The sequence below is a fragment of the Nelumbo lutea genome, chromosome 4, assembly GCF_056320005.1.
Source record: "Nelumbo lutea isolate HS-2025 chromosome 4, American lotus-T2T, whole genome shotgun sequence".
Classification (NCBI taxonomy): domain Eukaryota; kingdom Viridiplantae; phylum Streptophyta; class Magnoliopsida; order Proteales; family Nelumbonaceae; genus Nelumbo; species Nelumbo lutea.
In genome coordinates, this window is record NC_142687.1 from 51,916,756 (window position 1) to 51,929,184 (window position 12,429).

Sequence of the window (12,429 nt, forward strand, 5' to 3'; positions counted from 1 at the left end):
TGGAATTTGCAAATAGTATATCAAAAATAAAATATTAATAAAATTGGGGTGCAACATGAGGACTTCCCAAGAGGTTACCCATCCTAGTACTACTGTCGCCCAAGCACGCTTAACTTCGGAGTACTGATTGTATCTGGTGCATTAGTGCTGGTGAGATCGCACCCGTTTGCATCTTGTTCGCTGAAATCTTTATGCACTCCCTGTCTTGCTCCCCTTCATTAATTCCTTCAGATTTGAAAAAACGGTGTATGCAACTTTCCTCCCTTGGTAACCATGCACAAACTCCCAGGTGAGCGGAGTTATTCCATTCTAGATCTGCCGCATCCCCGGATAAATGCAGTAATATCGCGGGGCCCACAATGCAGGACGAATGCCAAAAGCCAGGTTTTGCACCGTTCCCATTCGTTAATGACGGTCGTGCCGCAAATGGTCCGAGTATCCGGCTCGTTGTTTCCAGTTGTCTCGCCGAAACGACATATGGAATTTGCAAATAGTATATCAAAAATAAAATATTAATAAAATTGGGGTGCAACACGAGGACTTCCCAGGAGGTCACCCATCCTATTACTACTCTCGCCCAAGCACGCTTAACTTCGGAGTCCTGATGGGATCCGGTGCATTAGTGCTGGTATGATCGCACCCGTTTGCTTCTTGTTCGCTTTAATCTTTATGCACTCACTATCTTGCTCCCCTCCATTAATCCTTTCAGATTTGAAAAAACGGTGTATGCAAATTTCCTCCCTTGGTAACCGTGCACAAGCTCCCAGCTGAAAGGAGTTATTCCTTTCTAGATCTGCCGCATCCCCGGATAAATGTAGTAATATCGCGGGGCCCACAATGCACTACGAATGCCAAAAGCCCAGTTTTGCACCGTTCCCATTTAGTAATGACGGTCGTGCCGCAAATGGTCCGAGTATCCGGCACGTTGTTTCCAGTTGTCTCGCCGAAACGACATATGGAATTTGCAAATAGTACATCAAAAATAAAATATTAATAAAATTGGGGTGCAACACGAGGACTTCCCAGGAGGTTACCCATCCTAGTACTACTGTCGCCCAAGCACGCTTAACTTCGGAGTACTGATTGTATCTGGTGCATTAGTGCTGGTATGATCGCACCCGTTTGCATCTTGTTCGCTGAAATCTTTATGCACTCCCTGTCTTGCTCCCCTTCATTAATTCCTTCAGATTTGAAAAAACGGTATATGCAACTTTCCTCCCTTGGTAACCATGCACAAACTCTCAGGTGAGCGGAGTTATTCCTTTCTAAATCTGCCGCATCCCCGGATAAATGCAGTAATATCGCGAGGCCCACAATGCAGGACGAATGCCAAAAGCCAGGTTTTGCACCGTTCCCATTCGTTAATGACGGTCGTGCCGCAAATGGTCCGAGTATCCGGCTCGTTGTTTCCAGTTGTCTCGCCGAAACGACATATGGAATTTGCAAATAGTATATCAAAAATAAAATATTAATAAAATTGGGGTGCAACACGAGGATTTCCCAGGACGTCACCCATCCTATTACTACTCTCGCCCAAGCACGCTTAACTTCGGAGTCCTGATGGGATCCGGTTCATTAGTGCTGGTATGATCGCACCCGTTTGCTTCTTGTTCGCTTTAATCTTTATGCACTCACTATCTTGCTCCCCTCCATTAATTCTTTCAGACTTGAAAAAACGGTGTATGCAACTTTCCTCCCTTGGTAACCGTGCACAAGCTCCCAGGTGAGCGGAGTTATTCCTTTCTAGATCTGCCGCATCCTCGGATAAATGTAGTAATATCACGGGGCCCACAATGCACGACGAATGCCAAAAGCCCAGTTTTGCACCGTTCCCATTCAGTAATGACGGTCGTGCCGCAAATGGTCCGAGTATCCGGCACGTTGTTTCCAGTTGTTTCGCCGAAACGACAGATGGAATTTGCAAATAGTATATCAAAAATAAAATATTAATAAAATTGGGGTGCAACATGAGGACTTCCCAGGAGGTCACCCATCCTAGTACTACTCTCGCCCAAGCACGCTTAACTTCGGAGTTCTGATGGGATCCGGTGAATTAGTTCTGGTATGATCCCACCCGTTTGCTTCTTGTTCGTTTTAATCTTTATGCACTCACTATCTTGCTCCCCTCCATTAATTCCTTCAGACTTGAAAAAACGGTGTATGCAACTTTCCTCCCTTGGTAACCGTGCACAAGCTCCAAGGTGAGCGGAGTTATTCCTTTCTAGATCTGTCGCTGCCCCGGATAAATGTAGTAAAATCGTGGGGCCCACAATGCACGACGAATGCCTAAAGCCCGGTTTTGCACCGTTCCCATTCAGTAATGACGGTCGTGCCGCAAATGGTCCGAGTATCCGGCGCTTTGTTTCCAGTTGTCTCGCCGAAACGACATATGGAATTTGCAAATAATATATCAAAAATAAAATATTAATAAAATTGAGGTGCAACACGAGGACTTCCAAGGAGGTCACCCATCCTAGTACTACTCTCGCCCAAGCACACTTAACTTCGGAGTTCTGATGGGATCCGGTGCATTAGTGCTGGTATGATCGCACCCGTTTGCATCATGTTCGCAGAAATCTTTATGCACTCACTGTCTTGCTCCCCTCCATTAATCCTTTCAGATTTGAAAAAACGGTGTATGCAACTTTCCTCCCTTGGTAACCGTGCACAAGCTCCCAGGTGAGCGGAGTTATTCCTTTGTAGATCTACCGCATCCCCGGATAAATGTTGTAATATCATGGGGCCCACAATGCACGACGAATGCCAAACGCCCGGTTTTGCACCGTTCCCATTCAGTAATGACAGTCGTTCCCCAAATGGTCCGAGTATTCGGCACGTTGTTTCCTGTTGTCTCGCCGAAACGACATATGTAATTTGCATATAGTATATCAAAAATAAAATATTAATAAAATTGGGGTGCAACACGATTACTTCCCTGGAGGTCACCCATCCTAGTACTACTCACGCCCAAGCACGCTTAACTTCGGAGTTCTGATGGGATCCGGTGCATTAGTGCTGGTATGATCGCACCCGTTTGCATCTTGTTCGCAGAAATCTTTATGCACTCACTGTCTTGCTCCCCTCCATTAATCCTTTCAGATTTGAAAAAACGGTGTAATCAAATTTCCTCCCTTGGTAACCGTGCACAAGCTCCCAGTTGAGCGGAGTTATTCCTTAGAAGATCTGCCGCATCCCCGGATAAATGTTGTAATATCGCGGGGCCCACAATGCACGACGAATGCCAAAAGCCCGGTTTTGCACCGTTCCCATTCAGTAATGACGGTCGTTCCGCAAATGGTCCGAGTATCCGGCACGTTGTTTCCTGTTGTCTCGCCGAAACGACATATGGAATTTGCAAATAGTATATCAAAAATAAAATATTAATAAAATTGGGGTGCAACACGAGGACTTCCCAGGAGGTCACCCATCCTAGTACTACTCTCGCCCAAGCACGCTTAACTTCGGAGTTCTGATGGGATCCGGTGCATTAGTGCTGGTACGATCGCACCCGTTTGCTTCTTGTTCGTTTAAATCTTTATGCACTCACTATCTTGCTCCCCTCCATTAATTCCTTCAGACTTGAAAAAATGGTGTATGCAACTTTCCTCCCTTGGTAACCGTGCACAAGCACCAAGGTGAGCGGAGTTATTCCTTTCTAGATCTGTCCATGCCCCCGATAAATGTAGTAAAATCGCGGGGCCCACAATGCACGACGAATGCCTAAATCCCGGTTTTACACCGTTCCCATTCAGTAATGACGGTCGTGCCGCAAATGGTCCGAGTATCCGGCGCTTTGTTTCCAGTTGTCTCGCCGAAACAACATATGGAATTTGCAAATAATTTATCAGAAATAAAATATTAATAAAATGGAGGTGCAACACGAGGACTTCCAAGGAGGTCACCCATCCTAGTACTACTCTCGCCCAAGCACACTTAACTTCGGAGTTCTGATGTGATCCGGTGCATTAGTGCTGGTATGATCGCACCCGTTTGCATCTTGTTCGCAGAAATCTTTATGCACTCACTGTCTTGCTCCCCTCTATTAATCCTTTTAGATTTGAAAAAACGGTGTATGCAACTTTCCTCCCTTGGTAACCGTGCACAAGCTCCCAGGTGAGCGGAGTTATTCCTTTGTAGATCTGCCGCATCCCCGGATAAATGTTGTAATATCAAGGGGCCCACAATGCACGACGAATGCCAAACGCCCGGTTTTGCAACGTTCCCATTCAGTGATGACGGTCGTTCCCCAAATGGTCCGAGTATCCGGCACGTTGTTTCCTGTTGTCTCGCCGAAACGACATATGGAATTTGCAAATAGTATATCAAAAATAAAATATTTATAAAATTGGGGTGCAACACGAGGACTTCCCAGGTCACCCATCCTAGTACTACTCTCGCCCAAGCACGCTTAACTTCGGAGTTCTGATGGGATCCGGTGCATTAGTGCTGGTATGATCGCACCCGTTTGCTTCTTGTTCGCTTTAATCTTTATGCACTCACTATCTTGCTCCCCTCCATTAATTCTTTTAGACATGAAAAAATGGTGTATGCAACTTTCCTCCCTTGGTAACCGTGCACAAGCTCCCAGGTGAGCGGAGTTAGTCCTTTCTAGATCTGTCGCTGCCCCGGATAAATGTAGTAATATCGCGGGGCCCACAATGCACGACGAATGCCAAAAGACCGGTTTTGCACCGTTCCCATTCAGTAATGACGGTCGTGCCGCAGATGGTCCGAGTATCCGGCACGTTGTTTCCAGTTGTCTCGCCGAAACGACGTATGGAATTTGCAAATAGTATATCAAAAATAAAATATTAATAAAATTGGGTTGCAACACGAGGACTTCCCAGGAGGTCACCCGTCCTAGTACTTCTCTCGCCCAAGCACGCTTAACTTCGGAGTTCTGATGGGATCCGGTGCATTAGTGCTGGTATGATCGCACCGGTTTTCTTCTTGTTCGCTTTAATCTTTATGCACTCACTATCTTGCTCCCCTCCATTAATTCTTTCAGACTTGAAAAAACGGTGTATGCAACTTTCCTCCCTTGGTAACCGTGCACGAGCTCCCAGGTGAGCGGAGTTATTCCTTTCAAGATCTGCCGCATCCCCGGATAAATGTAGTTATATCGCGGGGCCCACAATGCACGACGAATGCCTAAAGCCCAGTTTTGCACCGTTCCCATTCAGTAATGACGGTCGTGCCGCAAATGGTCCGAGTATCCGGCACGTTGTTTCCAGTTGTCTCGCCGAAACGACATATGGAATTTGCAAATAGTATATCAAAAATAAAATATTAATAAAATTGGGGTGCAACACGAGGACTTCCGAGGAGGTTACCCATCCTAGTACTACTCTCGCCCAAGCACGCTTAACTTCGGAGTACTGATTGTATCCGGTGCATTAGTGCGGGTATGATCGCACCCGTTTGCATCTTGTTCGCTGAAATCTTTATGCACTCCCTGTATTGCTCCCCTTCATTAATTCCTTCAGATTTGAAAAAACGGTGTATGCAACTTTCCTCCCTTGGTAACCATGCACAAACTCTCAGGTGAGCGGAGTTATTCCTTTCTAGATCTGCCGCATCCCCGGATAAATGTTGTAATATCATGGGGCCCACAATGCACGACGAATGCCAAACGCCCGGTTTTGCACCGTTCCCATTCAGTAATGACGGTCGTGCCGCAAATGGTCCGAGTATCTGGCACGTTGTTTCCAGTTGTCTCGCCGAAACGACATATGGAATTTGCAAATAGTATATCAAAAATAAAATATTAATAAAATTGGGGTGCAACACGAGGACTTCCCAGGAGGTTACCCATCCTAGTACTACTGTCGCCCAAGCACGCTTAACTTCGGAGTACTGATTGTATCTGGTGCATTAGTGCTGGTATGATCGCACCCGTTTGCATCTTGTTCGCTGAAATCTTTATGCACTCCCTGTCTTGCTCCCCTTCATTAATTCCTTCAGATTTGAAAAAACGGTGTATGCAACTTTCCTCCCTTGGTAACCATGCACAAACTCCCAGGTGAGCGGAGTTATTCCTTTCTAGATCTGCCGCATCCCCGGATATATGCAGTAATATCGCGGGGCACACAATGCAGGACGAATGCCAAAAGACCGGTTTTGCACCGTTCCCATTCAGTAATGACGGTCGTGCCGCAAATGGTCCGAGTATCCGGCACGTTGTTTCCAGTTGTCTCGCCGAAACGACATATGGAATTTGCAAATAGTATATCAAAAATAAAATATTAATAAAATTGGGGTGCAACACGAGGACTTCCCAGGAGGTCACCCATCCTAGTACTACTCTCGCCGAAGCACGCTTAACTTCGGAGTTCTGATGGGATCCGGTGCATTAGTGCTGGTATGATCGCACCGGTTTTCTTCTTGTTCGCTTTAATCTTTATGCACTCACTATCTTGCTCCCCTCCATTAATTCTTTCAGACTTGAAAAAACGGTGTATGCAACTTTCCTCCCTTGGTAACCGTGCACAAGCTCCCAGGTGAGCGGAGTTATTCCTTTCTAGATCTGCCGCATCCTCGGATAAATGTAGTAATATCACGGGGCCCACAATGCACGACGAATGCCAAAAGCCCAGTTTTGCACCGTTCCCATTCAGTAATGACGGTCGTGCCGCAAATGGTCCGAGTATCCGGCACGTTGTTTCCAGTTGTCTCGCCGAAACGACAGATGGAATTTGCAAATAGTATATCAAAAATAAAATATTAATAAAATTGGGGTGCAAATGAGGACTTCCCAGGAGGTCACCCATCCTAGTACTACTGTCGCCCAAGCACGCTTAACTTCGGAGTTCTGATGGGATCCGGTGCATTAGTTCTGGTATGATCCCACCCGTTTGCATCTTGTTCGCTTTAATCTTTATGCACTCACTATCTTGCTCCCCTCCATTAATTCCTTCAGACTTGAAAAAACGGTGTATGCAACTTTCCTCCCTTGGTAACCGTGCACAAGCTCCAAGGTGAGCGGAGTTATTCCTTTCTAGATCTGTCGCATCCCCGGATAAATGTAGTAAAATCGTGGGGCCCACAATGCACGACGAATGCCTAAAGCCCGGTTTTGCACCGTTCCCATTCAGTAATGACGGTCGTGCCGCAAATGGTCCGAGTATCCGGCGCTTTGTTTCCAGTTGTCTCGCCGAAACGACATATGGAATTTGCAAATAATATATCAAAAATAAAATATTAATAAAATTGAGGTGCAACACGAGGACTTCCAAGGAGGTCACCCATCCTAGTACTACTCTCGCCCAAGCACACTTAACTTCGGAGTTCTGATGGGATCCGGTGCATTAGTGCTGGTATGATCGCACCCGTTTGCATCATGTTCGCAGAAATCTTTATGCACTCACTGTCTTGCTCCCCTCCATTAATCCTTTCAGATTTGAAAAAACGGTGTATGCAACTTTCCTCCCTTGGTAACCGTGCACAAGCTCCCAGGTGAGCGGAGTTATTCCTTTGTAGATCTACCGCATCCCCGGATAAATGTTGTAATATCACGGGGCCCACAATGCACGACGAATGCCAAACGCCCGGTTTTGCACCGTTCCCATTCAGTAATGACAGTCGTTCCCCAAATGGTCCGAGTATTCGGCACGTTGTTTCCTGTTGTCTCGCCGAAACGACATATGGAATTTGCATATAGTATATCAAAAATAAAATATTAATAAAATTGGGGTGCAACACGATTACTTCCCAGGAGGTCACCCATCCTAGTACTACTCACGCCCAAGCACGCTTAACTTCGGAGTTCTGATGGGATCCGGTGCATTAGTGCTGGTATGATCGCACCCGTTTGCATCTTGTTCGCAGAAATCTTTATGCACTCACTGTCTTGCTCCCCTGCATTAATCCTTTCAGATTTGAAAAAACGGTGTAATCAAATTTCCTCCCTTGGTAACCGTGCACAAGCTCCCAGTTGAGCGGAGTTATTCCTTAGAAGATCTGCCGCATCCCCGGATAAATGTTGTAATATCGCGGGGCCCACAATGCACGACGAATGCCAAAAGCCCGGTTTTGCACCGTTCCCATTCAGTAATGACGGTCGTTCCGCAAATGGTCCGAGTATCCGGCACGTTGTTTCCTGTTGTCTCGCCGAAACGACATATGGAATTTGCAAATAGTATATCAAAAATAAAATATTAATAAAATTGGGGTGCAACACGAGGACTTCCCAGGAGGTCACCCATCCTAGTACTACTCTCGCCCAAGCACGCTTAACTTCGGAGTTCTGATGGGATCCGGTGCATTAGTGCTGGTACGATCGCACCCGTTTGCTTCTTGTTCGCTTAAATCTTTATGCACTCACTATCTTGCTCCCCTCCATTAATTCCTTCAGACTTGAAAAAACGGTGTATGCAACTTTCCTCCCTTGGTAACCGTGCACAAGCACCCAGGTGAGCGGAGTTATTCCTTTCTAGATCTGTCCATGCCCCCGATAAATGTAGTAAAATCGCGGGGCCCACAATGCACGACGAATGCCTAAAGCCCGGTTTTACACCGTTCCCATTCAGTAATGACGGTCGTGCCGCAAATGGTCCGAGTATCCGGCGCTTTGTTTCCAGTTGTCTCGCCGAAACAACATATGGAATTTGCAAATAATATATCAGAAATAAAATATTAATAAAATGGAGGTGCAACACGAGGACTTCCAAGGAGGTCACCCATCCTAGTACTACTCTCGCCCAAGCACACTTAACTTCGGAGTTCTGATGTGATCCGGTGCATTAGTGCTGGTATGATCGCACCCGTTTGCATCTTGTTCGCAGAAATCTTTATGCACTCACTGTCTTGCTCCCCTCTATTAATCCTTTCAGATTTGAAAAAACGGTGTATGCAACTTTCCTCCCTTGGTAACCGTGCACAAGCTCCCAGGTGAGCGGAGTTATTCCTTTGTAGATCTGCCGCATCCCCGGATAAATGTTGTAATATCAAGGGGCCCACAATGCACGACGAATGCCAAACGCCCGGTTTTGCAACGTTCCCATTCAGTGATGACGGTCGTTCCCCAAATGGTCCGAGTATCCGGCACGTTGTTTCCTGTTGTCTCGCCGAAACGACATATGGAATTTGCAAATAGTATATCAAAAATAAAATATTTATAAAATTGGGGTGCAACACGAGGACTTCCCAGGTCACCCATCCTAGTACTACTCTCGCCCAAGCACGCTTAACTTCGGAGTTCTGATGGGATCCGGTGCATTAGTGCTGGTATGATCGCACCCGTTTGCTTCTTGTTCGCTTTAATCTTTATGCACTCACTATCTTGCTCCCCTCCATTAATTCTTTTAGACTTGAAAAAACGGTGTATGCAACTTTCCTCCCTTGGTAACCGTGCACAAGCTCCCAGGTGAGCGGAGTTAGTCCTTTCTAGATCTGTCGCAGCCCCGGATAAATGTAGTAATATCGCGGGGCCCACAATGCACTACGAATGCCAAAAGACCGGTTTTGCACCGTTCCCATTCAGTAATGACGGTCGTGCCGCAGATGGTCCGAGTATCCGGCACGTTGTTTCCAGTTGTCTCGCCGAAACGACGAATGGAATTTGCAAATAGTATATCAAAAATAAAATATTAATAAAATTGGGTTGCAACACGAGGACTTCCCAGGAGGTCACCCGTCCTAGTACTTCTCTCGCCCAAGCACGCTTAACTTCGGAGTTCTGATGGGATCCGGTGCATTAGTGCTGGTATGATCGCACCGGTTTTCTTCTTGTTCGCTTTAATCTTTATGCACTCACTATCTTGCTCCCCTCCATTAATTCTTTCAGACTTGAAAAAACGGTGTATGCAACTTTCCTCCCTTGGTAACCGTGCACGAGCTCCCAGGTGAGCGGAGTTATTCCTTTCAAGATCTGCCGCATCCCCGGATAAATGTAGTTATATCGCGGGGCCCACAATGCACGACGAATGCCTAAAGCCCAGTTTTGCACCGTTCCCATTCAGTAATGACGGTCGTGCCGCAAATGGTCCGAGTATCCGGCACGTTGTTTCCAGTTGTCTCGCCGAAACGACATATGGAATTTGCAAATAGTATATCAAAAATAAAATATTAATAAAATTGGGGTGCAACACGAGGACTTCCGAGGAGGTTACCCATCCTAGTACTACTCTCGCCCAAGCACGCTTAACTTCGGAGTACTGATTGTATCCGGTGCATTAGTGCGGGTATGATCGCACCCGTTTGCATCTTGTTCGCTGAAATCTTTATGCACTCCCTGTCTTGCTCCCCTTCATTAATTCCTTCAGATTTGAAAAAACGGTGTATGCAACTTTCCTCCCTTGGTAACCATGCACAAACTCCCAGGTGAGCGGAGTTATTCCTTTCTAGATCTGCCGCATCCCCGGATAAATGTTGTAATATCACGGGGCCCACAATGCACGACGAATGCCAAACGCCCGGTTTTGCACCGTTCCCATTCAGTAATGACGGTCGTGCCGCAAATGGTCCGAGTATCTGGCACGTTGTTTCCAGTTGTCTCGCCGAAACGACATATGGAATTTGCAAATAGTATATCAAAAATAAAATATTAATAAAATTGGGGTGCAACACGAGGACTTCCCAGGAGGTTACCCATCCTAGTACTACTGTCGCCCAAGCACGCTTAACTTCGGAGTACTGATTGTATCTGGTGCATTAGTGCTGGTATGATCGCACCCGTTTGCATCTTGTTCGCTGAAATCTTTATGCACTCCCTGTCTTGCTCCCCTTCATTAATTCCTTCAGATTTGAAAAAACGGTGTATGCAACTTTCCTCCCTTGGTAACCATGCACAAACTCCCAGGTGAGCGGAGTTATTCCTTTCTAGATCTGCCGCATCCCCGAATATATGCAGTAATATCGGGGGGCACACAATGCAGGACGAATGCCAAAAGACCGGTTTTGCACCGTTCCCATTCAGTAATGACGGTCGTGCCGCAAATGGTCCGAGTATCCGGCACGTTGTTTCCAGTTGTCTCGCCGAAACGACATATGGAATTTGCAAATAGTATATCAAAAATAAAATATTAATAAAATTGGGGTGCAACACGAGGACTTCCCAGGAGGTCACCCATCCTAGTACTACTCTCGCCGAAGCACGCTTAACTTCGGAGTTCTGATGGGATCCGGTGCATTAGTGCTGGTATGATCGCACCGGTTTTCTTCTTGTTCGCTTTAATCTTTATGCACTCACTATCTTGCTCCCCTCCATTAATTCTTTCAGACTTGAAAAAACGGTGTATGCAACTTTCCTCCCTTGGTAACCGTGCACAAGCTCCCAGGTGAGCGGAGTTATTCCTTTCTAGATCTGCCGCATCCCCGGATAAATGTAGTAATATCGAGGTGCCCACAATGCACTACGAATGCCAAAAGCCCAGTTTTGCACCGTTCCCATTCAGTAATGACGGTCGTGCCGCAAATGGTCCGAGTATCCGGCACGTTGTTTCCAGTTGTCTCGCCGAAACGACATATGGAATTTGCAAATAGTATATCAAAAATAAAATATTAATAAAATTGGGGTGCAACACGAGGACTTCCCAAGAGGTTACCCATCCTAGTACTACTGTCGCCCAAGCACGCTTAACTTCGGAGTACTGATTGTATCTGGTGCATTAGTGCTGGTATGATCGCACCCGTTTGCATCTTGTTCGCTGAAATCTTTATGCACTCCCTGTCTTGCTCCCCTTCATTAATTCCTTCAGATTTGAAAAAACGGTGTATGCAACTTTCCTCCCTTGGTAACCATGCACAAACTCCCAGGTGAGCGGAGTTATTCCTTTCTAGATCTGCCGCATCCCCGGATAAATGCAGTAATATCGCGGGGCCCACAATGCAGGACGAATGCCAAAAGCCAGGTTTTGCACCGTTCCCATTCGTTAATGACGGTCGTGCCGCAAATGGTCCGAGTATCCGGCTCGTTGTTTCCAGTTGTCTCGCCGAAACGACATATGGAATTTGCAAATAGTATATCAAAAATAAAATATTAATAAAATTGGGGTGCAACACGAGGACTTCCCAGGAGGTCACCCATCCTATTACTACTCTCGCCCAAGCACGCTTAACTTCGGAGTCCTGATGGGATCCGGTGCATTAGTGCGGGTATGATCGCACCCGTTTGCATCTTGTTCGCTGAAATCTTTATGCACTCCCTGTATTGCTCCCCTTCATTAATTCCTTCAGATTTGAAAAAACGGTGTATGCAACTTTCCTCCCTTGGTAACCATGCACAAACTCTCAGGTGAGCGGAGTTATTCCTTTCTAGATCTGCCGCATCCCCGGACAAATGTTGTAATATCATGGGGCCCACAATGCACGACGAATGCCAAACGCCCGGTTTTGCACCGTTCCCATTCAGTAATGACGGTCGTGCCGCAAATGGTCCGAGTATCTGGCACGTTGTTTCCAGTTGTCTCGCCGAAACGACATATGGAATTT

At 46.4% G+C, this 12,429-nt stretch overlaps 16 non-coding genes and 10 pseudogenes across 16 annotated transcripts; all 26 read right to left on the reverse strand.

The window, feature by feature from the left end:
* Nucleotides 1–45: 45 nt before the first annotated feature.
* On the reverse strand, nucleotides 46–164 carry LOC148857930 (5S ribosomal RNA; annotated as a pseudogene).
* A 359-nt stretch (nucleotides 165–523) lies between these two features.
* Nucleotides 524–642, reverse strand: LOC148857931 (5S ribosomal RNA). Its single transcript, XR_016096911.1, has one exon. It is a non-coding gene; the product is annotated as a 5S ribosomal RNA (ribosomal RNA).
* A 359-nt stretch (nucleotides 643–1,001) lies between these two features.
* On the reverse strand, nucleotides 1,002–1,120 carry LOC148857932 (5S ribosomal RNA; annotated as a pseudogene).
* A 359-nt stretch (nucleotides 1,121–1,479) lies between these two features.
* On the reverse strand, nucleotides 1,480–1,598 carry LOC148857933 (5S ribosomal RNA; annotated as a pseudogene).
* Nucleotides 1,599–1,957: 359 nt separating this feature from the next.
* Nucleotides 1,958–2,076, reverse strand: LOC148857934 (5S ribosomal RNA; annotated as a pseudogene).
* A 359-nt stretch (nucleotides 2,077–2,435) lies between these two features.
* On the reverse strand, nucleotides 2,436–2,554 carry LOC148857935 (5S ribosomal RNA). The gene has a single exon (XR_016096832.1). It is a non-coding gene; the product is annotated as a 5S ribosomal RNA (ribosomal RNA).
* A 359-nt stretch (nucleotides 2,555–2,913) lies between these two features.
* On the reverse strand, nucleotides 2,914–3,032 carry LOC148857936 (5S ribosomal RNA). Its single transcript, XR_016097125.1, has one exon. It is a non-coding gene; the product is annotated as a 5S ribosomal RNA (ribosomal RNA).
* Nucleotides 3,033–3,391: 359 nt separating this feature from the next.
* Nucleotides 3,392–3,510, reverse strand: LOC148857937 (5S ribosomal RNA). Its single transcript, XR_016096142.1, has one exon. It is a non-coding gene; the product is annotated as a 5S ribosomal RNA (ribosomal RNA).
* A 359-nt stretch (nucleotides 3,511–3,869) lies between these two features.
* On the reverse strand, nucleotides 3,870–3,988 carry LOC148857938 (5S ribosomal RNA). The gene has a single exon (XR_016097421.1). It is a non-coding gene; the product is annotated as a 5S ribosomal RNA (ribosomal RNA).
* Nucleotides 3,989–4,347: 359 nt separating this feature from the next.
* Nucleotides 4,348–4,463, reverse strand: LOC148857939 (5S ribosomal RNA). Its single transcript, XR_016097209.1, has one exon. It is a non-coding gene; the product is annotated as a 5S ribosomal RNA (ribosomal RNA).
* A 359-nt stretch (nucleotides 4,464–4,822) lies between these two features.
* On the reverse strand, nucleotides 4,823–4,941 carry LOC148857940 (5S ribosomal RNA). Its single transcript, XR_016097520.1, has one exon. It is a non-coding gene; the product is annotated as a 5S ribosomal RNA (ribosomal RNA).
* A 359-nt stretch (nucleotides 4,942–5,300) lies between these two features.
* LOC148857941 (5S ribosomal RNA) lies at nucleotides 5,301–5,419 on the reverse strand (annotated as a pseudogene).
* Nucleotides 5,420–5,778: 359 nt separating this feature from the next.
* Nucleotides 5,779–5,897, reverse strand: LOC148857942 (5S ribosomal RNA; annotated as a pseudogene).
* A 359-nt stretch (nucleotides 5,898–6,256) lies between these two features.
* On the reverse strand, nucleotides 6,257–6,375 carry LOC148857943 (5S ribosomal RNA). Its single transcript, XR_016097460.1, has one exon. It is a non-coding gene; the product is annotated as a 5S ribosomal RNA (ribosomal RNA).
* Nucleotides 6,376–6,734: 359 nt separating this feature from the next.
* On the reverse strand, nucleotides 6,735–6,852 carry LOC148857944 (5S ribosomal RNA; annotated as a pseudogene).
* A 359-nt stretch (nucleotides 6,853–7,211) lies between these two features.
* LOC148857945 (5S ribosomal RNA) lies at nucleotides 7,212–7,330 on the reverse strand. Its single transcript, XR_016096833.1, has one exon. It is a non-coding gene; the product is annotated as a 5S ribosomal RNA (ribosomal RNA).
* Nucleotides 7,331–7,689: 359 nt separating this feature from the next.
* Nucleotides 7,690–7,808, reverse strand: LOC148857946 (5S ribosomal RNA). Its single transcript, XR_016096648.1, has one exon. It is a non-coding gene; the product is annotated as a 5S ribosomal RNA (ribosomal RNA).
* Nucleotides 7,809–8,167: 359 nt separating this feature from the next.
* LOC148857947 (5S ribosomal RNA) lies at nucleotides 8,168–8,286 on the reverse strand. Its single transcript, XR_016096143.1, has one exon. It is a non-coding gene; the product is annotated as a 5S ribosomal RNA (ribosomal RNA).
* Nucleotides 8,287–8,645: 359 nt separating this feature from the next.
* Nucleotides 8,646–8,764, reverse strand: LOC148857948 (5S ribosomal RNA). The gene has a single exon (XR_016097422.1). It is a non-coding gene; the product is annotated as a 5S ribosomal RNA (ribosomal RNA).
* Nucleotides 8,765–9,123: 359 nt separating this feature from the next.
* LOC148857949 (5S ribosomal RNA) lies at nucleotides 9,124–9,239 on the reverse strand. The gene has a single exon (XR_016097210.1). It is a non-coding gene; the product is annotated as a 5S ribosomal RNA (ribosomal RNA).
* A 359-nt stretch (nucleotides 9,240–9,598) lies between these two features.
* Nucleotides 9,599–9,717, reverse strand: LOC148857950 (5S ribosomal RNA). The gene has a single exon (XR_016097522.1). It is a non-coding gene; the product is annotated as a 5S ribosomal RNA (ribosomal RNA).
* A 359-nt stretch (nucleotides 9,718–10,076) lies between these two features.
* Nucleotides 10,077–10,195, reverse strand: LOC148857951 (5S ribosomal RNA; annotated as a pseudogene).
* Nucleotides 10,196–10,554: 359 nt separating this feature from the next.
* On the reverse strand, nucleotides 10,555–10,673 carry LOC148857952 (5S ribosomal RNA; annotated as a pseudogene).
* A 359-nt stretch (nucleotides 10,674–11,032) lies between these two features.
* LOC148857953 (5S ribosomal RNA) lies at nucleotides 11,033–11,151 on the reverse strand. The gene has a single exon (XR_016097461.1). It is a non-coding gene; the product is annotated as a 5S ribosomal RNA (ribosomal RNA).
* Nucleotides 11,152–11,510: 359 nt separating this feature from the next.
* On the reverse strand, nucleotides 11,511–11,629 carry LOC148857954 (5S ribosomal RNA; annotated as a pseudogene).
* A 359-nt stretch (nucleotides 11,630–11,988) lies between these two features.
* Nucleotides 11,989–12,107, reverse strand: LOC148857955 (5S ribosomal RNA). Its single transcript, XR_016097251.1, has one exon. It is a non-coding gene; the product is annotated as a 5S ribosomal RNA (ribosomal RNA).
* Nucleotides 12,108–12,429: the final 322 nt, after the last annotated feature.